Source organism: Ambystoma mexicanum, chromosome 1p (genome assembly GCF_040938575.1).
Source record: "Ambystoma mexicanum isolate Mex_15411 chromosome 1p, UKY_AmexF1_1, whole genome shotgun sequence".
Taxonomy (NCBI): Eukaryota; Metazoa; Chordata; class Amphibia; order Caudata; family Ambystomatidae; genus Ambystoma; species Ambystoma mexicanum.
In genome coordinates this window covers 242,228,903-242,255,093 of record NC_090921.1, presented here as the reverse complement: position 1 = coordinate 242,255,093, position 26,191 = coordinate 242,228,903, and the positions used below count along the sequence as shown (strand labels likewise).

General features: G+C 45.5%; 1 pseudogene; it reads left to right on the top strand.

Moving 5' to 3' along the window:
• Positions 1-26,191, top strand: part of LOC138568627 (hydroperoxide isomerase ALOXE3-like) — a 935,706-nt pseudogene that overhangs the window by 202,214 nt on the left and 707,301 nt on the right.

The following is a 26,191-nucleotide window of genomic DNA, read 5'->3' as shown; positions in this document are numbered from 1 at the left end:
TTGAAAACACATAAAAGCAGACAGACAGGACAGATAGGGACCTTCAAATCCATTTGCAGCTGGAAGCTCTGCCGGGAAAATCCATACTTTACCTCCATCAACCTTCAGAGACCCAGACCAGACCAGCAGAGTAGAGCTGACCTGTTAGCAGAACCAGAGAGAGCTGACCCAGATCACTGTGAAGTGCAGAGACCAGAGTCCAGTCTAAAACCTGACCAGATCCGGGGCGAGGCATATTTCTAAATATAGTGTGAGTACATAGTAGAACTGTGCAGAACCAATCTCCTGGTTAAAATAATATAATTCAATCTATTTAATCTAAGTAGAACTGCCTCCTAACTGTCACCTGTCATTTGTAAAGCTGTCACTTGTCATTTTCTAGTTGCAAGCTGCACTTGTCTTTTTGAACTTTAAAATTTCAAATCTGAAAAACGACCTTTATTTAATCGCTCATATCTCCGCAACCGTTTGCGCTAGAGACTTGCAGTAACTTTCATCTGGAAGCTGGGATCCTAGGCTTTCCTAGGACCCCAATACGATAGTGATAGTCCTTGTAGTTCCTCTGTAATCGCGCTCGGCGCATTCGCAAATTTTGCCGCGATTTGACATTTTGCCGCGATTTGAAAATTTCTCCACTTGCAAAAAGATAGCTGCTTTTTGCCTTCCGTTAAAGAAAAATCGTTTGCCTCATAAAAACTATCTCTGAATCATTGCTAGTGTGAGCCTGGAATAATATTAACTAGATACCACTCACCCTGAACCTCTAGAGGGAATTAAAAGCAATTTAGCATATTTTTCACTTAATTGCCAGCACATATAAAAGCATTTTGCCTGTGTTTTAAACTTCTGTAGTCTAAGTTGCTGGGTGAACTGAATTACATTTGAATTGCATTTCTGAGAATTGTGTGCCTTCCTTCCATTTCCTTGCATTGCATAAAAGGGGGGGTGAATTGTACAAGAAAGTGATTACATTGTCTTTGCTGAAATCCTATCAAGTTATTTTCTTTACTGCATTTCATTCCACATTGCATCCATTTGAAACTATAAAAGTATTGTTGCTATCTTATCCATCCTATAACCACTCATCATTGATTATAAAGAAGTGTGCTAGTGCCAGACTATCCATTATTGATTACTGATCAGACTAAGTGTGATATTCAATTATTAATTTATTATAAAGTGTGATATATATATATTGTTTAAATTATCAATTAAACCTTTTAACTTGCAAAACAGAACTACTTCTTGGCTCAGTGGGGTCAGGAGGATCCCAAGAGAGGGGTGTTATATAGGGGTAGTCATCCAGAACGCATGAACTGGACATAAAGATATATCAATAAGGGTTTTCATTCAGTATTCTAGACTAGGCGTTGACTTGGCTGTAGTGCTGAATTGAATCCTCTTACAAATTGGGGGCTCGTGCCGGACGTTTGGGTTAGATCTACCATTTGTGCAGATTAATACAGCGTGCCAGCTGACCAGATACACATATCCGGTCGGATCACCACGCTGTGTTACGCTGTAAAGCACTCCTCAAAGCAACGCTCTTAAGGAAAAGGTCTGTTTTGCAAAAATAAAATACAAACTTCTGTAAGTCAGGACAGAGACCAATCTCTAGAATGACGACCTTAGTAGACATGAAAATAGCCAGAGAGCACCTCTTACATAAGCTATTTGTGAGAGGTGAATGGACCGAACAGGGCCAGGAGGCGTGGTTGCAGGCAATCACACAACAGGTCACTGAAACAGGGTCAGATATATATAGAGATCAGGGTCCCTTACATGTGGCCCTGAGTGAACTATATATGTCCGCTAAGGCCAAGGATGAGCACAACAAGATTGCCAGGGTAGCGGCATATTTATATTTACATATGGGAGCCATGCAGGACAAATGTGCTGAAGGCCAAGATCTGGCGAGCAGGCAACTGCTGGCATTACAGAAGGCCCAATCTGATCTGGACTCTTCTGAGCAGAGGCTGCAGAGGAGCCAGGAGTCAGAAAATGAAATGAGAGTAGACAGCACATCATTAAAATAAAGAAGGATATGGACATCCTGCAACAGGAAAAGGCTGACCAGGGTACTAGATTTCTGGCCCTGCAGAAGGAGCACCGATACAGTTTGGACTCCTTACTGCAGAGCCAGAAAAAGCTGGAGCAACAATTAGACTTTAACAGGGCATGCACTGAGCAGGTAGCCACCCTGCAAAGTCATCTAGATAGAGTGAAGGTAGAGAGCAACAAGCTGATTTCGAAAGACCTGGATACCCAGGCAGAGTTTGATGAAGAACGCCAGAAAGCTGGTGCCTTTCAAAGGCAGAGGGACGACCTGGCGGCACAAATGCAGGCTCTTAGTCAGGAAAGAGACGCCTTAGGCCAGGAAGTCTGCCATTTAAAAAGAAAAATGGAAGAAAATCACCTGGCCCACCAGGGACTGGGTGACCTCCAAAAAGAACACCAGGACTTGCTAGAACACACCAGGAGGGTGGAGGATGCTCTGGCAAGAAAGGAACAGGCCAATAGAGACACAGCTCAGGAGGTAACCCTCCTGCAGCAAAGACTGGCCCAGTGCTCCAGGACCAATCAGGAAACACAGAGAGAGAATGAGGCTCTCTGCCAGCACAATGATAGGCTCCAGCAACAGGTAGCGATGCAGGAGAGACTGATAGAGTCTAGTAAGGCCTTAACTGAGGAACTGAAGGCACAAATGCAGGCTCTTGCATTGCAACAGGGAGCAGGGGCTTATAGAGATGAGGTTCGCTGGGAAAGGGAAGCTCCGGAGCATAACCTCAGGAGCCCTAGTACCAGAGGCCCTCATACCTCTCAGTCACTGGACTCTGCCACCCCCATGTTCCCTGGCGCACATGAGCACCGGGCCACAGGGATGGCAGACTACTATCCAGACAAAAGTATGGGGCTCATAGGCCAGTACCACCCAGGTATGGAGGGGCGGGCATCCGGGTATGGGCACCCCAGCACAGTGCAATTTAATGGGGAACCCCAGGAAAGTAGGCCCATTAAGGGCATCCTGAAAACCTCTGCCCAGTTAGGTCAGTGGGGGGGTACCCAGCAAATCCTGGCAGCAAGGAGGGATCTGAAGACTCCTCTGAGCACCACAGGAAACAGGAGACCAGGTCCCCACATTCTGCCAGCCATTCCCAGGCTCGCAGAATCCGGGAAAACCTGGAAGAACAGACAGGAACCTCTGGGAGCAGTGCCTCTGAGTCAGAGGATGAATGGACAAGGGTTACCCGAACCAAAAAGGCCAATAAGGCAAAAAGGGGCTTGCTTAAGGACCCCTTAAAGCAGATTAAGGCGATCAGGAGCGTCATCACGCCTTACCATAAGAACGCTAAGTATTCTGTTTGGGAGCACTTAGAGTTGTTTGAGCAAATGATGGAGACTTTCCATTTGAAGGACAGCCAAAGCTGTATTCAATATGTAAAGTGGACCTTCTCCCCGGAATACTCCAGTTTCTTTGCGGGGCTGGAGGACCAAAATCATTTAAGATGGTCCACCTATAAGGCGGCCATCTTGAAACATTTTTCTGTTCACAGAAATCCTCAAGAGGCTCGCAAGGCAGCCTACAATTTGCAATGTGGGGAGGATCAGGCCCCACAAGAATTTGTGCAAGAACTGAAACGTGCTTTTGCGCAGACCGCCAGAAGGGTGCGCACAGACAGTAGAGAATTCATTAATACATTTTTTCATGCCTTGCCCAAATACATAATGACCCAGCTCGTGAGGGATTTTCACGAGAAAAGATCTTTAGACTGGGTCATTGAACAGGCTACCCGGATCTATGAGGTGCAGAAACCGATAGATAGCAAAAATAATGCCCAGAAAAACCCCAAAGCCAACAGCACCCCTGCTGCTGCCAAGGTGGCAGAGGTAAAGGTCACCCCCGTTTTAGAGTTGGAGATGGGGGGGCTTAAAAACCTACCTGCACCTAATAATGCTAGGCCCAGAAGGTCCTCGGGCCAGGCACAGACAGGGAGCCAGGGAGGCAGCCCCACAAATGGGGTCCCTCGCTCTCCTGATTATGTAAGCCCCCGTTACAAGGGAAACAGACCCATCCTGGGTTATGTGTGGACTCCTCCAGCCCAAGGGGGGGGATCCAGCCAAGCACCTAACTCAGGGAACCTCCCTCCTAATTTCCCACAGGAGGGCAGAAATTCTCCAAATCCTGGGCAGAACTTTTTCCCCAGGTATCCACCCAACTTTCAGCCCCAAAACCATCCATCCTTCTTTCCCCAATTCCCTGAGCCCAGACCACTGAATCCGGGAGAGGGGAGGCCAAGGGTGGAGGGGTACCCAAATCTTCCCAACCCGGGGTATTACCAGAGGAGGGACAGCTACCCTTCCCGGGATCAGCTCAGGGGAGAAAACAGGGCCCCGTATCAGCCTGAGCGGGTTTCCCAGTTAGAGCGCCAGGTTCAAAACATGGCGCGGGATCTGGGTCACATACTGAGGGCTCAGCAGAACCCTCAGATCGGCATGCCGGCGCAGAACGCACCCAACTCTGGACCTGGTGCTCCAGAACAATGACGGGGGCAGCACCCCGATAACTCACCGGTTCCCAGGGAGGAGGCACAAAGGGAAGGGGGGTGTAAAGCCTTGGAGGAAGCTTCCTTCCTCACTTGTAAACAGCCCCAGGAAACCCAGGAAACCCAGGAACCGGAAACAAAATCTCTTGCCCCTGAAAGTCTGCCTCCTAAGGAGCAGAGGGGGGGTAGGAGAAACAAAAGACCCAAACAGACTCAGTTTGAGGAGGAGGTACAGATCTTCCAATTTGAGGGAGAGGATCCTGGGAAAAGGATCTTCTCCTTCAGAGAGGGGGGAACTCCTCCCAAAGAAAAATGGGTCCCTAGGGATGCAAATCCAGACTGGGGAGATGTGGAGACTGAGCTACCGCCGCCCACCATCTCATCCCAGAACCAACAGCAAGAAAATCCCCTGGTTCAAACCCATCCTGGTGATTGCCTCCAAAAAGGGGGGGGGGCGGCCCGGAACCGGAGCCAGGGGAACCCACAATGGCTCTGATCTCTAGTTGCCAACTTTTTCTTTCAGATTCCCAAGGCTCTCCACAGAATTCCGCCCAAATCTCTTCGCTAGCGATGTCCAAAACCAGAAAGTTAGCCCACCAGTTGGCCAAAAATGTGCATTATCTGTGCCCCCTTGAGGAGAAGGAGGGAAGATATTATGCCCCGGTACAAGTACAGGGGCAGGGTACAATTTTGGCACTGGTGGACACTGGATCTCAAGCCACCCTTCTGTCCAGAAGGGCCTTTGATGAACTGAATGCAGGAAGGGGAGAGAATTACCAAATTCCTCTCACCTCTCTTCCCGGACAACTGCAGAACTTTGACGGGAAGGAAATTCCCGTTGAGGGGACTGCAGACTTGGACATTAAAATTGGGCGACACAAGTTGAAACACCCGGTCATAGTTGTGACTCCAGAGGGCACCCCTTGTTTACTGGGGAATGACCTCCTGAGGAGGTTGTCACCCCTAATAGATTGCGTAAACAAGGTCCTCTGGACCCAGACTAGCCGACCAATAAAATTAAAACAGAGTGTCAACCATGTTAGTTTAAACGGCACCTGCCACATGGTTGAACAAAAACCTGACCAATTAGAATTTCACTTCCAGAATAGCCAAATTCCAGACGTGACAGTAATAGCAGTAGGACAACAGACTGGTGATGGAGGGTCCTCTCTATTTCTGAAAATCAACCTTCCTTCCAGTCTAAAGTGGTACTCCACGCTGGAAGGAAACACTCTGAAATTCTTTACAAATCCACAATCAGATATTACCACTCCTATAGTCCAGGAAGATGTGAAATCAGCTCAGAGCCTGGCTGATATTCAGCAAATTGGAGAGCAGTTGTTCATCCCTGTTCAGTTAAATGATGGGAAGGACTCTGTTCTCGCTCGAGTGTGCGTGAACAACGGTAAGAGCTTCATCAGCGAAGCCATGTTCCGCCAACTCCCAAAAGATCCAGCCATTCCCACCTTCAAACTGATAGACAAATGGGAAATGGACCTGAAAGCACCTAATTCCAAACATCTCCTGCCAAGCAGGTGTATGCTCAAAATCTCCATTGGCAACAAGAGCATAGTCCACAATTGATGGGTCGTGCGAGACGTCCCTGCCGCCTTTTACTTAGGCAGTGACATTCTCAATCGCTTTGCCATTAGTTTGGACCTAATAAACTTCAAAGCTTGGTCCCGATTAGCGGATAATCCCATGGGCTTTGATGATCCAGAAAAAGCATTTAGGTCAGCTCAATTGCTACCTTATGCAGTTGAAATTCAGATCAAAGAGGAAGTCACCATCCCAGAAAGGACCCGACAATTCTCCCTGGAAGTGAAAGTTAAAAGAGGACAATATTTGCAAAACCCTGATGCTTACATACATCTAAAAGCTTCTCTCCAACAGCAAGGGTTGGGGGTAAACCCAACACCATTAGTCAACACAGAACATGACACCATTCTAATAGAGGTGGATAACAGCGACTTAAAGAGTATTACTCTAGCCGCAGGCACCATTATTGGAATGGCGGTTGATGACCGACATTTCTCCATTGATCTTGGAAATGAACTGTTAGGACCAATCCCCAAGGACTGTTTTGACAGTGACAGGGATGACAACGCAACACCAGACAGGATCTTTACCCGGCATGGGGGGAACTTCCTGGTGTACACTTCCTGCCCCTATGGTAAGGAAGATGTGACTTGTGACTTCAGGAGGGATGAGGTGATTTTCCAGGTCCTTGAGGGCTGCCTGTCCCACCTGAAGCCTCCAGTCCAAATCAGCACTCTGACCAGGGACTTCTCCACCCAGCTGGAGGAGGCCGCTGAAATAGCCAAACCAGAAGTCTTTCCAGGCTTCAGGCAGATGGTGGAAGAGAGAGTCAACCTAGCTGATGCCTGTGTGACTCTGGAACAAAAGCAAAAGTTGAAACAAGTTTTCTTGGATTTCCAAGATCTCTTTGCGGTAGACTCATATGACTGTGGCCGCACTGACATCCACACAACAACAATCCCCACGGACCCTGGCATGACTCCTGTGTTTGTGAAGCAATATCGCTTGCCTCTCGCATCAATGGAGTCCCTTACTGAAATAATTAAGAACCTTGAGTCCAGGGGAATAATCCGTCCAGTCCACAGCACCTTCAATAATCCGGTGCTGGGAATATTGAAGCCAAACGGCCAGTGGAGACTCTGCGCTGACCTTAGGGAGCTCAACAAACGGGTCCATACTTCCCGATGGCCACTGCCCTACATTGACCAAGGGCTGGCCCAGATCCAGGGGTCACAGGTATTCACTGCAATAGACCTGACCAATGGGTACTGGACTGTGCCTGTCAGTAGGGAGGACCAATACAAACTGGCTTTCACCTTTGGGGGCCAGCAGTACACATGGACCCGGACTCCCTTCGGATACCTCAACTCCGGCAACGAATTCAACATTTTCCTACATAAGGCCATGCCCGACCTGGGTGCGAGGGGTAACCTGGCTTATGTAGATGATGTCCTCATCAAAAGTTCATCTGTGGAGGAACACATAGCGGAGATCCGTTATGTTCTGACCCAGTTGAGGGCCGCCGGAGCAAAACTTTCCTTTCAGAAAGCACAGTGGTGTAGAACCGGTGTTAATTTCTTGGGGCATGAGATTACTCCTCAGGGTCTCTGTCCCCAGGAAAAGAAAGTGGAAGCCCTCCAAAAACTGAAAGACCCCACAACTCTGCGGGAACTAAGGAGCCTCCTTGGACTGACTAATTACAGCAGAAAGTTCATTGAGGGCTACGCAGAGATCACCAGACCCCTGATTCATCTCCTGAAGGGGGGGGTCAAGTGGGAATGGGGTCCAGAACAAGCCGAGGCAGTAAAACAACTCAAAAGAAGCCTCTCACAAGCGCCTTGCCTAGCTTACCCCGTCAGAAACAAGGAGTTCTTCCTGGAGACGGGGTTCTCTAATACATGCTTGACGGCAGTATTATACCAAAAGCATGACAAGGTCAATAAAGTAATCTCCTATGCGAGCAAAACTTTATCCTCTGTGGAGGAAAAATTCAACGATTGTGAGAAGGCACTCCTGGCAACGGTGTGGGCATTGAAGAATTACCGCCCGTTTATCCAGGGGGAACACATCATAGTGGAGACTCCACACCAGCCTCTGCAATATCTCCAAAGTGACAGAATCCGGGCCGGAAATGTGAGTAATTCCCGAATTACTTCCTGGATTCTGTCAATGCAAGGCTTTCCTTTGGAGGTCAGATATGGCCAAAACAAGAAGAGTCCCCTCGCGCAAGGTCTGGCTGACTTGCATGATTGTGCCAGAGAAAACTGTCTCGAGGACGAAAGTCTAAAAATCAAGGACAACATGGAGGCATACCTTAATTCCCCACACAAAGTCTTTGAAGAAGACAAGTGTGAGGGAATGCCCACTGTCTATGTGGATGGATGCTCTTACCATGTTGACAACGACGGGGAGAAAGAACTGGTGGCTGGCGTAGGGAATGCATGGGTGAATGAGTCCCCAGAACCCTCCGCTGGATACAAAATTGGTCCCCGAAGTAGTCAGGTGGCAGAATTGATGGCTGTGCATCAGGCCATCCTCACTGCTGTCCAGCATCAACTCCGCGAACTGGTCATAATCACAGATTCGGAATATGTACGGAACGGGTTCGTGGAGCACCTGGTTAATTGGAAAACCAGAGGCATGTTATGTGCTAACAACAAACCCTTGAAACATGGGAAGTTGATCCAAAACATTGATGATCTGGTCACCTCGAATGAGATGACCATCTATTGGAAGAAGATCAAGGGTCATTCCAAAGTAGAGGGACCAGACAAAACTGGAAATGACTTAGCTGATCAGCTGGCCAAAACTGGGGCCATCCAAGGGGATCTAATTGAGATTGAGTCCCTGTTGGGGGAAATCCAGGTCACTGCTATCACTAGGTCCCAGACAAATGCTCACAATGACCTTTCAATTGCACAATGGAGTAAGGAGACCCCTGATGCTGATTTGATTACAGCTCAGAAGGGGGATCCAATTATTGGTAAGTTTTACCAGCACCTTGAGGACCCTGAGAACTTTCCCCTGACGGATACCGATTACATTGGGAAAGAGGACCTAAGAGTGTTGATGAAATGTCCAAAAATGTTCCGAATCCAAGACGGTTTGTTGGTAAGGAAATCCAAAGCTGGCCACGATCAGTGGGTGGTTCCCACCTCATTCCGAAGCCTGATGTTAAGTCACGCCCATGATGCGGCTACTGCCGGTCATCGGGGGTTTCACACAACATTGGAAATCTTAAGAGAGGTTGCATACTGGCCACACATGGGGCAGGACCTCGACCAATACTTGAAGGGGTGTCTTGTGTGTGCACAATTTCAGCCATCATCCCTCACGCACCGTGCGCCTCTCCAAAAGAGGGGGATGACACTGCCATGGTCAGATTTACAAATCGACTTTGTAGGCCCTGTGATTCGCTCTGCTAGGGGGAATAAGTACATGTTGACTGTGACATGCTCGTTTACCAAGTGGGTGGAATGTCTCCCAGCCCCAAATTGCAAGGCAGAAACCGCAGCTGCCCTGATGATTAACCATATCTTTTCCCGTATTGGTCTACCTCAAAGGATTGAGTCAGACAGAGGTAGCCACTTCACCAGTGAAGTAATGACAAAGATGTGGGAGATACTGGGGGTCAAAAGGAAGTTGCATATTGCTTACAGGCCAGCTTCTTCTGGGTCAGTAGAGAGATATAACCGGACAATTGTGAGCATCTTAAAAAAGTTTGTGGCAGATTCTGGGCCAAGTTGGGATATCCGATTACCTCTGGTCCTAATGGCCATCAGATCTACCCCTTCATCTGCAACCAAAATGTCACCATTTGAGTTGATGACTGGGCGCAAGATGGTGCTTCCTCAGCATTTGCTCTACAGGACCCAAGAGCAGACACTGATAAATGCCTCCACTACTCATGAGTATGTGGAGAATTTAAGGAAACACCTTCAACATGCTTTTGCTTATGCTCAGCGGAATCTAGAAAGATCGGCTGATAGCATGAAGACCCATTATGACTTGAAAACTTCCAGGAAGGAATATCAGGTGGGGGACCGGGTCTATCTATACAACTTCCAAAGAAACCAGGCAAAACAGCGGAAATTCTTGCCTACATGGAAGGGACCCTTTGAGATCATCGACAAGATCTCCCCTGTGGCCTACAAAATCTACATCCCCAAAGGTCATTTGGCAGAGGGGGAAGACAAGTGGGTCCACATAAACCAGTTGAAATGTTGCCATCCCAGGCACGCTCTGCAACAACTGGAGGAATCCTCTGGAATCCTAGCGGGTACTGTCTCAGACTAATTCAGTTCCAACCATAAAACATACCACATCTAGTCTCTAAAATATTGTGATTTGCATGAAACTGTCTCTTAGTTATACTGTTTTTTTTTTCAAAATAAGAATGTAATGTTTTGTTATGATGAAATGCATATGCTGCCCCACTATCTCAACAGTGGTGGAAAAACGTCTATGAATAGGTATTGCCGCTCTTCCTTTGTCGTCCTAGGAGAAAGAAAACCTGGAGACGGGCCAAGGAGGACGATCCGGAGACCGGGAGCAGAGACGCAAGGGGCCCAGTGTACCGCCCAATATTCCCATCAGGACCGGCGAGGAGAACCGATCGATCCGACCGGATGGAGAAAAAGATGCTGAACTGTGCCATCTATTGGAAGAAGATGAGGAAACATCCCAGGTCTTGCGAGTCCCATCAGTGAAACCGAATGGCCATCGCAAGAGGGGGGCTTGTGGGATGTATTTACCCATGCATCCGAGCCCTACCTCAAAACTGTGCAGTACTGACATGGAAAACATCATGATGGCCAGAGCTTCCCAGAAAAGGCACAGGGAAATGCATGAAGAATAGGCTGCCACTCATTTTTGCCGATGTTATGGGCACAGAAGGACACTGCCTAAAACCACCATTGGACTACCCACACCGTAGTCTGAAACCATTGGGAGTGGCAATGCTGATTGCCAAAAGCAAACCCATAACTGTTGGGAATTCATTTCTTAAATCCCAAAAATGGGTGCAGTACCAGTACTCACCACTATCCAAAAGCCGGCATTTTAAAACAACACCAGATTTTACTTTTTGTAAAACTGAATAAATGAACCCAAAACAGGCCAAAGAAAGACTTACTGAGAGGTGGATCCAATGTAAAGTTATATTCTGAAGTGACTTGAAGGTTTATAACAAGACTGGCTGAGCTGTGGATTTCAGCAGTTTAAGTAAATTTGGACTGAAAGACACTAAAAATCTAAATGTTTAAAAGAAATGAGTGACCTATTTCTGAGTGTCACATAGGTTGCAATTGTTTAAATGTCATAGTTTTGAACTTAGAATCAGCATTCTAGCTGCATATGTAAAAAATTGTCTTGACTTAAACTGGGGAACAAAAAGTGACATTTTATCTGAAACCTGGCTTGAGAAACTGAATTCTGCCTGGCAACTACCCCCATCAGGAGTGAAACTTGAGTCACAGCTGTGTTCCCAGGCCTATCTGCCTTTTGCTGGCCATACTAAGGATATGCCATCTCTCTGATAATTGAATTAAGGGGAGCCCCCACAGAATACAGGAGCTCTGAACAAAGCCCTGTCCTGACCCAGGCAGATGGTTTATTGCAGATGTCGTAAAAGTAGCTTCCTCCTGAAGCAAAGGGGAGGGGCACTGCCTGTGAGAGCAAGCTGGCTTGGCAGAATGGAAAAACCAGAAATTCAACCTTGTGCTGGAGGAAAACCACACCCCTTTGGGGCCAGAACATAACTCTAAAAAGATGAATAACTCATAGTACGGACTTGTGAAAATTTTATAAATGATACCATAATTCTTGTGATTTTTCTGCCCACATTTTAAGAGGTTTTTAGAACCGGTGGTATGTTCAGGGGAGTTTTAGCGGAAAAGAGGATATTACTCAAAATGTGTGCATGTGAAAAATCTGACACTTCATCAACTAATGTCCATACTCCTTGCGCACATGTGTGTAAATTTGGGGTAATGTCCGGTATTGCAAACCAGTTAAAAAGTGCAAAATATTGCCATTTCTGAATGCAAGCTCCCAGGAAGAGCAGAGTTTGAACAGGGGATACCTCCTGTGATATGTGAGGGGTGCATATGATTTTAAAACAATATGTACCTCTGCAAATATGTATTTGGTTCAAATCTAGATTTGTGTGCAAGTTGACAGGAGGAGTGGACTTTCTGCAGGCTGTAAAATGACATCAATCTGACACAACTTAGCTCCCCCAATCAGGGGAGAAATGAAAGCTTGGCCAATGATAAGTGGAGAGGGGTAGGGTCTAGTGATGCTGCACACACACCCATTTTGAAAACACATAAAAGCAGACAGACAGGACAGATAGGGACCTTCAAATCCATTTACAGCTGGAAGCTCTGCCGGGAAAATCCATACTTTACCTCCATCAACCTTCAGAGACCCAGACCAGACCAGCAGAGTAGAGCTGACCTGTTAGCAGAACCAGAGAGAGCTGACCCAGATCACTGTGAAGTGGAGAGACCAGAGTCCAGTCTAAAACCTGACCAGATCCGGGGCGAGGCATATTTCAAAATATAGTGTGAGTACATAGTAGAACTGTGCAGAACCAATCTCCTGGTTAAAATAATATAATTCAATCTATTTAATCTAAGTAGAACTGCCTCCTAACTGTCACCTGTCATTTGTAAAGCTGTCACTTGTCATTTTCTAGTTGCAAGCTGCACTTGTCTTTATGAACTTTAAAATTTCAAATCTGAAAAACGACCTTTATTTAATCGCTCATATCTCTGCAACCGTTTGTTTCTTTCATGCAGTAACTTTCATCTGGAAGCTGAGATCCTAGGCTTTCCTAGGACCCCAAAACGATAGTGATAGTCCTTGTAGTTCCTCTGTAATCGCGCTCGGCGCATTCGCAAATTTTGCCGCGATTTGACATTTTGCCGCGATTTGAAAATTTCTCCACTTGCAAAAAGATAGCTGCTTTTTGCCTTCCGTTAAAGAAAAATCGTTTGCCTCATAAAAACTATCTCTGAATCATTGCTAGTGTGAGCCTGGAATAATATTAACTAGATACCACTCACCCTGAACCTCTAGAGGGAATTAAAAGCAATTTAGCATATTTTTCACTTAATTGCCAGCACATATAAAAGCATTTTGCCTGTGTTTTAAACTTCTGTAGTCTAAGTTGCTGGGTGAACTGAATTACATTTGAATTGCATTTCTGAGAATTGTGTGCCTTCCTTCCATTTCCTTGCATTGCATAAAAGGGGGGGTGAATTGTACAAGAAAGTGATTACATTGTCTTTGCTGAAATCCTATCAAGTTATTTTCTTTACTGCATTTCATTCCACATTGCATCCATTTGAAACTATAAAAGTATTGTTGCTATCTTATCCATCCTATAACCACTCATCATTGATTATAAAGAAGTGTGCTAGTGCCAGACTATCCATTATTGATTACTGATCAGACTAAGTGTGATATTCAATTATTAATTTATTATAAAGTGTGATATATATATATATATATATATTGTTTAAATTATCAATTAAACCTTTTAACTTGCAAAACAGAACTACTTCTTGGCTCAGTGGGGTCAGGAGGATCCCAAGAGAGGGGTGTTATATAGGGGTAGTCATCCAGAACGCATGAACTGGACATAAAGATATATCAATAAGGGTTTTCATTCAGTATTCTAGACTAGGCGTTGACTTGGCTGTAGTGCTGAATTGAATCCTCTTACAATTATAAGCCATCCAAAAACTGCTTTTTACCGACCCTATAATGCAGAAATATGCATGAATGTCCCTGAACATCTGAGATGTTCGCGAACATCACAGAAATGTCTTGGAACATCTGAGATGTTCGTGGAGATCGGAGATGAGAAAACACCCGATTTTGGGCTTTTCATGGCCATATCCCTTTTATCCTCATCACCCCAGAGATTTTTTCATTAGCTTCACAAGTGTTTTTACTGCAATGTCCGTAGACTACGGGTGCAGTTTATGAATCCAACATGGCGTTCGTTTCAATAGTTTTGATGTACCTCACATTTTATATCGACCAATCAGTAAGCACGTAAGCATGTACAATGTCTGCGAATGTCACTCGGCTCTCTAATTGGTGCAGAGCTGTCTGCAGGCTCTGAGTCAGGAAGTGAGTCCGCTGACCGGACCCAGATATCATATTTTATTGACCTACTTTTTGGCCATTTAAAAAAAACACCTGGACGGATTTACACCAAATAGTATAGTAATATGTGTATAGTTATTATTGGTACTATAGGGTGGGTATTTCATATCTGTAATATGGTTGAAGGATGTAATTGAAGTGTATATGGTATTTATGGTAGTAGGACAAATGAGGATAGTGCTCCTTGATGTCACCTCCGCCTTTCACACCGTCAACCATTGATTAACGTGATACCTTTAGCTGCAACTGTGCCGTTTCTACTGCACCACCTCACTCTCTACCTCTGTCCTATCATTGTAGCTATTCAATATCTATCTCGTCTCTCTGGCTCACCGGAGGTCCTTCTTCTTTTCTCATTTCTAGTGTTATGTTAATGAAATAAAGCTTTCCTTGAAACTTTCCTCTACAAATTGTTTCTCTTTGTTTTTTATCCCTGATTGTTTGACGGCCATCCAGGCATTGTGTATGGCTAAACATCTCTGTCTCAATGTCAGTAAGATGCAGATCCTTCTTATTGTGACACAGCTGTTTTCCTCCTGCGCTCTGGCCGCTTTCTTTGGGCCCTCTACTCTCACATCCTGTGAGGCCAAAAACCTTGGGGCCACCTTTAAGTGCTTTCTCTCCTTTACTCATTAGATTTTGGAACTCGTAAAGAAGGCCCTCTTTCAGCTTCACCTCCTTACAGACATTCCACTGTTTCTCATCTTCCCCTAGAAGCTCAACATTTCTAGAGCCCTGGTCCTCTGTAAGCTGGACTACTGCTCTCTACTGCCTCTTACTCACCCTCCCCCTTTGTTGTTTACGCCCCCTTTGGCTAGTCCAGATAAGGGCTGCAAGATTTATCCTTGATCTGAAGCCCAGGGATTGTATAGCTGCAGTCCTAAAATGTGTACATTGGCTCCTGGTGGCTGAAAGGATGTAAATAAAGAACCACTGTATAATTGACAAGGCTTTCCGGGTCTTGGGACTGCTCTATTTCCAATTTATGCTATCTCCAACTTTGTCTCCCTAAATACTCCACTGCTAGAGCCGTCTACTCCTCTAACTACAATTCTCTTCTTATCAAATGCTTTTCGAAAGAGAGAGCGGGAGGCATGTCTCTCTCTTCAGCCGGTGCCTCTCTTTGCAACAGCCTTCTTGCTCCTCTTAGACTTGAGCTGGCCTTCCTTAAATTCTGGAAACTTCTGAAAACTGTGCTTTTCTCTTCCTGTTTCACTTAATCTCTTCTCTGCTAACTGATACCACTAGCACTGAGACTGGTGGCCTGGTCCCTCAGGAACCTCACAGGTTCCAAGCCCTATAACTAGTTGACACCAGTACACCTCTCCCCCTTCAGCACTGCCCTTGCGAGTCTACCGCCTGGCAACTGTGTACCTCACCATTGGGACTCCTCTGCCCCAGCAGTTAGCCAGTGCCCTCCCACCTTGGCATTCCTTGGCACTTTCCTTCTGGGCTCCTATCAGCACTTGGCAATCCCTGTTCCCCTTTCCATTCATGCTTCTCTCTTACTGCACAATGCATATGTGCATTTATAGCAGCAGTGTGTGCAATTCTTTGGGATAAGCTAAGGAAATGCAGATGCAAAAGAATTCTAGAACATTAAGTGGCAGTTGGTGTGTGGAAGTTTAATATGTTGATAGGTTTATATGTAGGGTTTTTGGAAGTGATTGGTGGATAGTTGTGTGACTGTTTGAACGCAGGCAATGACGGAGTGTTACAAACCTAACAGTAACAAGGGTAGGTGGGCTGTCCTGTGTAATGGTGTGCACGTGCAATCCAAGTCTTTTAATGATGCAAGGCCTGGAAAGGGGACTGAGTAGATCACGGATAGTCATGAAGGTCCATGGAATATGGTCCCTATTGTATGCTAGAGAATAGTATTTGGGACAGAAAATTGTTTCTGTGCTTTTCTCATTTTTTCCTCTAGTATACAATTGTTCATTATTTCCATTAGCATAGTACAACATGCTAATGGACATTTTGGAGAATCTTATTGCGTCTAACTACTTTACTGAAAAATGTAAAGTAGATGGAGTCTATAAGCTTATTATTTGTTTAGTTCTATTTGTTTTAAATTTGAAAGGTGGTTCCTAAAGAAATCTTTTTTGTTGTTGTTTTTTGGTTTTGTATATTATTTGCAGGAGAGGCGAGGAAGTAAGTTGGGGAAGGAAAATGGGCTAAGAGCCACCAACCACAGATATGTAGGGGCAGGTGGACAGGGGAAGATGTTGGTTTTGTGCTAAATCTAATAGGGGACAGTGTTTCACACGCTACTTGATTACAGCCTCGAAAGCACTACAAAACTGCTCCCCCCTGCAGAGTGGTGTGTTGCAGTGTATACAGAGTACTGTTGTCTTGGAAATACATGGATCAACAGCCTCTTTTATGATTTACCAGGTAGCTGGTGGTATTGTGTTCCCCACAGCAGTAGCCTATGTGGTGGCAGTGTTGGTTAAGGAAGATGAGGTAGAGGAAGACAGCCTATTACTTCTTTCTGAGAGCATCCAGGTGGTTGGGTTTGGTGTGGCAGCGCATGGAGGTGGTCCCGTAGGAGTACTGCCCATGGTTTTCTGCGACTGAGTGCATGTCACCTTGGTATCTTTAGCCTTCGGTAAACACTCCCAAAGGTGGTAAAGAACAAAAATGATTCACTCTGGGTGCTCGAGGTAGGCACTTCATCTATCTCATCTTCCGGGTCCACTCGATTCTTTTGTGCATCATTGTGCTTTTCCCAGGGCCCTGGCCGTCCAGCTGGTGCTGGCTCCTGGGGATGAGGGATGGCCATGGCTGAAGCCATTTTTGAAGTTAAATAGCAGTTGTGCTAATATTCTTCCAAGCATGTGCTCTCTCCTGGATTGCAGATGGAACACCAGTAAGAATAGGTCTAGGAGCTGTGCAAGGGTAAATTTTCATTTTGAAACTTCCTAGATCAGCTGAAAATGCAGTTTCCAACTGTTTGGGAAAAATGGAACCGCTCGCGAAGGACGGTCACGTTCGCCCACATGTCATAACTCTGCGTGCATGGTCACGTGGCACTGTCCGGAAAGTCCAGATTGACGTCAGACATTCGTGAACGTGGGCGACAAAAAATGTTGCAAAAAGTTGCAGAAAGTTTATAGAAGTGTTAAAATTTGAAGTTTAAACTTTCTAGATTGGCCGAAAATTCTGCTATATTGGGGGTAATATCAAACAGAGTGCACTGGTAAAAACCCATGAAATTCAGTGAAATAACATTGTTAATGGGATGTTATGGTTAAGTTGCCCTAATAAAAACTTATGAAATTCAGTGAAAAAACTTTGTTAAAGGGATGTTATGGTTACAAGTAAAACCGAAAATACCAATAAATTCGCCAGTTATGGTAAGCTAAGCAACCATAACTCACGCCACCACCGTGCAATGCTAAGACTAACACCCAGGACCAGGGGTGTTGCTAGGTCTGGAAAAGGTCTGGGGCTATGCTAATGCCGGGACTGTCGGGACTCGGGGCTAGCTAGCCTTTTGGTTGTAGCCCCTGAGATTCTATCTGGGGCTACAACCAAAGGACCAGGGGCTATAGCCCCTTCAGCACCCCCTAGCAACGCCTCTGCCCAGCACATCAAAGATGACATCACAAATGTCATTGATGACATCACATATCTGGGCCACTTGGCTTCAGTTTTACTTGTAACCATAAAGTCCCTTTAACAAAGTTTTGTCAATGAATATACATATATATATGTATATATATATATATATATATATATATATATATATATATATATAGATAGAGAGATACACTTTTTTGTCTGCTTTCCTAAATCTACCCCTGCTTCTGCAGGGTTGATAGCTCATGCATCACTTAAAGTAGGGTGCTCATGTGAATGACAATGATAGGCAGAGGTCACAGGTGACAACATCATTGTGCACAGGGTGTAATGTGGAGTTAGGTGGTGGTTTGAAGTTGGGTGAAATTAAGTGGTGGAGTACAGTTGGGTGGAGACAGTGGAGTGGCGAGGTTGTGATGGGGATGGTGTGAAGTGTTGTGAGGCTCTGTCATTGAGGTGAGGAGATGGGTGAGGTGGTGTTTGTGGCTGAGGTGGGGTGCGGTGGTGGGATGACGTTTTAGTGGTGAAGAAAGGGTGAGATGGTGGGGTGGGGCTGTGGGTTTACGGGTAAGAGTGGGGTGAGGTAAGGAGGTGGAATTAAGCTCTTCAATCTTTATTAGAATCAAATTTACATTAAGAAAACAAAAACACACTGAAAATCAGTTATTGCACTAAAAGACTAGCATATTTCACTATAAGCGCATTGAGGCAATACAAATGGGGAAAGGGCGCTATATAAATAACAAATACAATACAACCCATTGACACCTTGATAAAACCATAAAAGCCCACACCAATCAAGATACATAATATCGAAAAGATTCACATACATTTCAACCACGGTAAAAGTGCTTCCCTCATAAATGTATACAAACTATAGATGCAACTCATCTATCTACAAATTCATTATAAGGAACAACACATCTGAATAGCGCCTAACGTTATGTGACATAAAATGGGGTTTTACACATTTGCATTTACAAATCAATAGAAAATGACCCAGATCTTCAGAGAGTGCCATTTAACAAAAACATATTTTTTCCATACATCTTTTGTCCCATTTCCTTCCATCATTATGAAGAAGCGAAGTTCTGGCCCGCTTGGCCCCTCGCTGTAGGCAAGCAGGAGACAGGCAATAACGCCACTGGAGCCTGGATACAGTTTGGAGTCAAGTCTGCTGAATTTGGGTCAGGGCTCATATTTATAACACACAGTCACGCAAAGTGGTCACCGAAAAAATACGTTTTGGTCACAAGCTGCGCTGTCATTGTATATTTCGTAAGCCTTTCTTGGTAGCAGTTATAGCTATCAGTTACAGGAAAATATGATCACACAGCTGAAGTAACGCTGTCTAGTTTCTTAAAATGTTTCTCCTGAACACGGATGAGAGGAACGGTCACTGGTTTCACAACATTTCTCCTCTGACCAATATTGCAATACTTGCTACACAGTGCCCAAAGGCAAGTGGCAGGCATGGTTAGGAGGCCGGCATGTGATAGCAGAGAGAGAAGAGCACAGAAAGGAGTATGGGGCACAGGTGTGCAAGTTAAAGGGAGCATATTCAGGTGGGGCACCAATACTAGACTCCTACACTCTGCAGATTTCGTGTCGCACAATTCCCCTCCTTGCACCATTTTCATGCAGAGGGTGGCATACATTTCCAGAGAGAAAAGGGTGCACACCTTTTGTCTATTCACAGCCCTGTCTAGTATGATGCGTTCTGCTTAACGGTACCATTTAGATGGTTTTACAAAGTAAACCGCATGAAAGGGGCACACACAGGGATAAGAAGGCGAGGCAGGCAGTGTTCTGGAGCCGCTCAGTGCCGGAAGCAGAGCCCGCAACTCCAGGCTGACCCGGAAACGCTGCATACTGTCATTCTCTTCTCTGCTCCCCAGCAGCAATAAGCAAAAGCTCCCCGTGAGAGCAAAGTTAACCGAAACACAGGCAGCTGGTTTATTTTAGGAAATGGATGCCTCCTAGTCATAGAAAATCAGGACTTTGAGCATCATTTGCAGAAAATGTTACATAGGAACTATTTCAAACAATAATTGCAATTTATATTTTATATAACGTGCAATCTTTTCAAAGCATAACATTTTTGAGCGAACTATCCCTTTGAGGGCATTAAACAGTATAACACCCCAACTTGCTAAAATGTTTCACCATTCCCTGTACCACACGTATGTATTATTTGTAGGTGAACCTACTATTTCCCGCAATGATAATGATGTGTTATTGCAAAAGCGCTATACATAGAAAATTTTACATACAAAATCACCCAACCGAAGTTGGTACTCATTTATCGACCCCAGACAGATGAAAGGTTGCATCGGCCATGCCGGCATTCGAACTTGAGCCCTGCATATCACACACAGATCGCAGCAGCGAACAATCAATCTGCTGAGCGATTTTACCACAATACTTTAATCATATTAGGATTTTCTGAATATCCTAAATATATCTTGGGAAAATAGGAGCCAAACATCAGTTGTGCCTGTTAATCTCCAATCCTTAATGTACAGAACAGTTGGGTTTACCTGACGGAAGGTCCAATAATCTTTTTAAATGTTTATTGTGTGTTACCTCAAGCTGAGGGCAATTTGAATGTCCCCAGATCTCAGTCCAGTATAACAATAAGGTACACAGCTTGGCTTTATAAACAGTTTGCCACCGCCCAACCTTACTAATGCTTTCTCAGCAGTCATTTTAACAGGATTAAACCACTTCTCATTTTTCGAGAAAAGGAGGCCCAAACAGCAGAGTCCACCTCCTCAGTATGTTCCTGCTTTAAATAATAAGAATAGGGATTAGGTTGGGTTGGTAAGGTGAAGTGGCATGGTGGGTGTGGGATTGGGGTGAGTGGTGTGGTTGAGGTGGGGTGGTAGTTTGTGATTGGGGGTGCGGTTGTGGGGTGAGCATGTGGTGGTGAGATGGTGAGGTAACGAAAAAAAAGCATTTTGGTCACAAGCTGCGCTTGTCAGGTTAGGGTGTGGATGGAGGGGATTGTAGAGGAGCAGCTGAATGCTTCTGCAGGAAGTCCCGCCCCCATTCTTCCTATATGTTGGAAACCGGAAATCGCAACACACTAGTGATTGTACCAATTCCACTTAGAGTCTTCGTGAAAAGGTATCCCTTGAGAAGACCCTATATGATGTAGCCCGCAGAGATGATAATCTCTTGGAGGAGATCCCCGAAGGAATATGAAGATGAGAGGAAAAGAGGCTGGTGACGTTACAAGAAATGAGTGTGACACACTGAGAAGAATGGCCAAAGATGATGATGCATAGACCGTATAGAATCTGATGACGAAGTAAAGAATCAAGTAAACTTTCATATGCGGAATGAAGATTGCATGTGTGAAGAGCACTGCACAAAATGAAAGCCGTTTTATAACTGTACAGATGCAGCAACGCAAGTAGACTCATAATCATAAAGGCTGGCTATACGTAGTGAATAGACTGCAGGCGGTGCTGCCATTATATAGAATCTGGACATCGGTGTCACATATTTAGTAAGCTTAGACCCGTGAAGAAAGAAGGATCAGAAAGCTGTGTCACAGTAAGAAAGCAGCTGAAGATCGAGGAAAGTTCTGAAATAGCTATATGGCCTGGTGCCAAAGGATGGAGCCGCCGAGAACCGGTTATATATTCTTCAACAGTTAATGTGAGACGCTGAATCAGCCCTTGTTAAGGTGCAAGAAAGAACAACATGAGTGCCAAGTTTATTAATTCAAGACAATTAAATGCTGCAAAACAGGCCGAAATATGGTCTCCTGTCACGTGAGTCCAGGATGGAAATAGGAGTTGGGCGTACAGAACTGAACTACGATAAGAGTGTGCCTGTAATCCCTTTTATTCTCAGGATCAGTGATACTTTGCAAGGACAAGTACAAAGACAATATGAATGGCAGATGGCATGAGAAATAAGAGATGTTGGGCTAATTGGGTAGGGAGACACAGTCAAGTCCACTCACTGGCACCTGGGGCACTAGATTACGGGCTCCTAGTGTGCCGAATGTTCCAGAAGGGTACAAGTGTGCCAACCAGTAGTAGAGGGCCAAATAATGAAGGGCTTTATAGTTTGATAGCCAAAGGTGTATCGTGTATCTAGTAATTGATGAAGATGACTTGCACTAGGGGTGGGCATAAGTTGTCCACCTGACTGTGTAGAGACCCAATCACAACAGATCCCTTAAAGAAAGTATACTTAGTTGTTCGCCTTAGTCCAACCTCAACTCCCCGTAGGTTTCCTTAGTTTGCCACATAGTATGACGTCACGTATGACGAGTTTACGCTGTGCGACGTCTGTTGATGTCCGTTGTAAGTCCTTGTTTTAGACAATTGAAAATAAAACAGTCGGGAGAGACTTTTTGCCAATTTATTGAGTCGGTCTTATTATTTGGTCTAAGAGTTATTCTGCATCCCATCTTGAGTATGACGTGTTACTGTTTTAAAGGGCCCCTTAAGTGTTCAGGATAGTTTGATTAGGTGGCGGCAGGTGGGTGAGGATACAGTGCAAGGTTAAAGGGAGGTGAGGTTTATTGGTTGAGATTATATTGCATGATGTGGTGGGGCACAAGTGGGGGTGCTGAGGTGATATGATGATGTGGTTGGGGGTGGGGTGAAGTTGGAGGTTATTGCGATGTTGGTGTGTTGTTATGGGGTCAGATTGTAGGATGAAGGTTTGTGGAATGATACGGGGTGATGATGATGTGAGCAAGTATGGTGATGGAGTGAGGGCAGTTGTTTTAGTTGGGTGAGTGATGTGGGCGAGGGGATGTAGAGGTGCGAGGTTTGGTAGCTGATGTTGGGTGAAGTAGAGGTTTGAGGGTTGGCGAGGTGGTGGGAAGAGGTTAACTGAGTGTGGAGATGGTGGAGGTGGTATGGTGAGTTTGGGGTGTGTGTGGTGGAAGAGAGCACACAGCCTTGGGCCCATAAGGCGACACCAGGCTGTCAGGTACAGTGTATCTGATGCTGCCCATTTCATTACCACCTGCTGGCCCCTAGAGGAAGAGAACAAGTAGAAAAAACTTGCAGGGGGAAAGAGAGGGACCTGTGGGAAGACTGGATCCTTAGCAGAGCATATTTCAAGCCACTCTGTGATTTGTTCTGTGATATTTAACGTCTTGTGAAAGCTCCCACCACAGAGCCTCCTGTACAACCAGTAAGCTAATCTATGATATCTGTAGATGAAGAGAGAATGCAACTCATGATAGTATCAGCCGCAGCATTCCGTGATCAGTTTGCCTTGATATAGGGAGATCCGGACGAAAATGTTGATGACCCTGATGTGTCCCAGTAAAAAAGGGGAGCTATGTTTAGAGATATGCGCTGTCAGCAATGCCTCAATAAAGTAGGAGCAAGTTTCAAGCTCCTTCTCTAGCTGAAGAGAAGGAGGCTCTTCATAAGATCTGCTAACCCAGACGGGCTGCCTAGACGTGGATAAACCAGTTCTACCATGTGTTTGGTGAAAAGATACCCTCAGAAGGCTTTTGATCCCTGAATTTCACCTGTTGTTATGGTGGACTCCTTGGCCTATAACCTGTCTACATGACATATACAGAAGATGCCTCACCATATCATATCATGTCTAGAAAGATTAAGGTAGCCTGGAAAAGCGCTTTATCTGCTGAGGACATTTCAATCTCTATAGTATGCTGCCTACACAGAACAGTCAATCACAAATGATTTTTCGTAATTCATAGGTTCTGCTCCAACAAGGCAACGGTGCGCCTCTATTCTCCAGGATGTAGTAACATGCCGGAATTCTGTCTGAAATTACATTTTACGCGCTTTGTTGTATGGCTGCAGCTTCAGAGAGCTTGCAGTTTCTGGTGGCCCTCATGCAAATTTAGAAGAAGCCATTAAGCATCTCAAAAAGCACTCCTGTTACATTAACCTTTTCATGGTTCTCACCGAAATCTGCTGTACATTGAAAGATTATTCTTTTTAAAAGAATCACAGTGAAACTGTTTTTTACGGCAACGTTTGTTTTCTCAGCTCCTCTGACGAATCAATGCGAGCTTCACCAAGGTATATGCCACTTACATTGGGCCATCTATCTTGACAAAGCTTATCCACATCCTGTTACGCTCACTTCGTCTCTGCGGAGGCATTGGGGCACGGTTGCAGCCCTCCCTGAACTCGAATCACCACCTTCAGGCCTCTTCCTCAGTAAAAAAGCTGTGAGCGGTGGTATGTAGTGATACTGCTCCTGCATGGAGATAACAGTGTGTGAGTGCGCCAATCTGTGATTGTTGTACCTCTCGAACCCTTCACACCAAAGTACGGTTTCTGTGAGCATATGCCGGCCCACAAAGCTCACCTGTGAATTATGGAAGATAAGCTCTCCGTCCTGCTACTTCTGGCAGGGGCGCGTCGAATGGGATCTAGTTCCTTCACTGATCCCTGATAAGGATTAGTCCAGTCCAGCTGCGACTATGCTTCTCCTTATGATTGGTAAGTCTTTCTTGAGCTCTTGTGATGCTGTTTGTTCTGTTTAATGTCTTTATATGTTGCTCCTATTTATGCCCGCAATAATGTCTCTCTTCTGTTTTCTTCCCTTAGATGGAAATGCGGCCTCAATGCAGCTGTGAGACGCGAGACGCGGCGGATGGAAGATGGATGCTACCGCAATGTTCGACAGCAGGTAAGTGATGGTTTAAGGAAAAGCGCAAAGTATGGCGAAGCGCAATCTTAAACTGACTGATTTTTCGATATCTAACCTTGTCTTCTGTTTTTCCTTGTAGGCGCTGCTGTCGACGATGGAGCGTGTTGTGCCAAGATTTAGATTTAGGCATTCCGGAAAGTGTAAAGATGAATACTTGGTTCGCCGGAGAGATGTACAGGTAAGAACAGCTTCCCCCAGTTGGTAAGTATGCTGGCAGGAAGCAGGATGTCCAGGAAGCAGGATCTTCAAAGGTAAGTCTGACCTCAGGCGACAGTGAGTGTTACGCTGCTTGCAAGTGCAGAATAACGCAAAGCTTCTGTCTTGAGGTTCGGGGCAGCTTATATAGCTGAGATCGTGGGTAGGCCCATTAGGGCCGGTTTACCAGCCACACTCTGCCACTCCTAGAGAGTGAGCACGTGCGAAGGCAATCCATTAGCAACCACACCCAAGAATACACTTGGGGCTGCTTAATGGATGGAATGTTCAAGGTTAATGCATCCTGCTTATTGGATGGAATTTTCAAGGTTAATGCATCTGAAGTGCTATGTCCATAATAAAAGCTTTTTGGTGTTAAATGGATGTTCTTGTTTACTTTTGTTCAAATACTGGCTCTCTGTCTGCACCAAGAATAGAGCCCATATCCAAGCTGCATCTCTGCGGCATCTAACAACTCGGCCAAACTCTTTAAAATCTGCAAGGAGCTGGCCAATCCTGCTACAGTATTTACCTTTCCTGTCACCTACCAGGCTGTGCACAGCCCTGACTTTTCATTTCATCTCTAAAACCAGGGCATCCTGTCCTCTCTCTCTTCCTCTCCCCCTCTTCCCTCTACTCCCTGCTCTTCCTCTGGCCCTTCTTCGGCCACCTCTCCTCCCACCTTCTCTGCCTTTCCCCTGTTCTCCCCGGACGAGGTCTCCAGACAAGTCCGATCTATGAAAGCCTTAACAAAACAGGTTCACCCCTGTTCTTCTAAAACCATCAAAGACCACATTGACACCCTTGCTCCTGCTCTGGCTGACTTCTGCAATCACTCCTTCGCCACTGGAGTCTTCCCTTCCCCCAGAAGCACCCCCTTGTGCACCCTCTTCTTAAGAAACCTTCGGCCGACCCTTCCTGTCCAGCTAACTATCACCCAATCTCCATCACTCTTTTCCTGGGCAAACTTTTGGAAATGCTGACCATCTCCCAGCTTAATCTTCACACTGAATATGTTGGTTGTCTCCATGACCATCAGTCTGGCTTCAGAGCTGCCATAAGCACAGAAATTGCTCTCCTGAACATCCGTGAAGACCTGCTCTCCAACCTTGGTTGCAACACCCCCTGTGTCCTCATCTTACTTGATCTCTCTTCTCCCTTTGACACGGTCAACCATGCCATCCTGCTCAACCGTCTCCGTGATAACCTGGGTATCACTGATCAGGCCCTGGCTTGGCTGACTTCTTTCCTCTCCGATTGACCCTCAGAGGTCCACCCTGGGTCCTTTCTCTCCTCTATCTCGATCTCTGTCTCTTCCTGTGATGTTCCCCAGGGTCTAACCTGCCTCCCTGGCTGTTCAATCAATACCTGGCACTTCTTGTCCACTGCATTGCCGCTCTCTGCCCCAACTTTCAGTGCTATGCGGATGACACTTAACTCATTTTCAGGCTCCCTTCCTCCACCTCTTCTCTTAT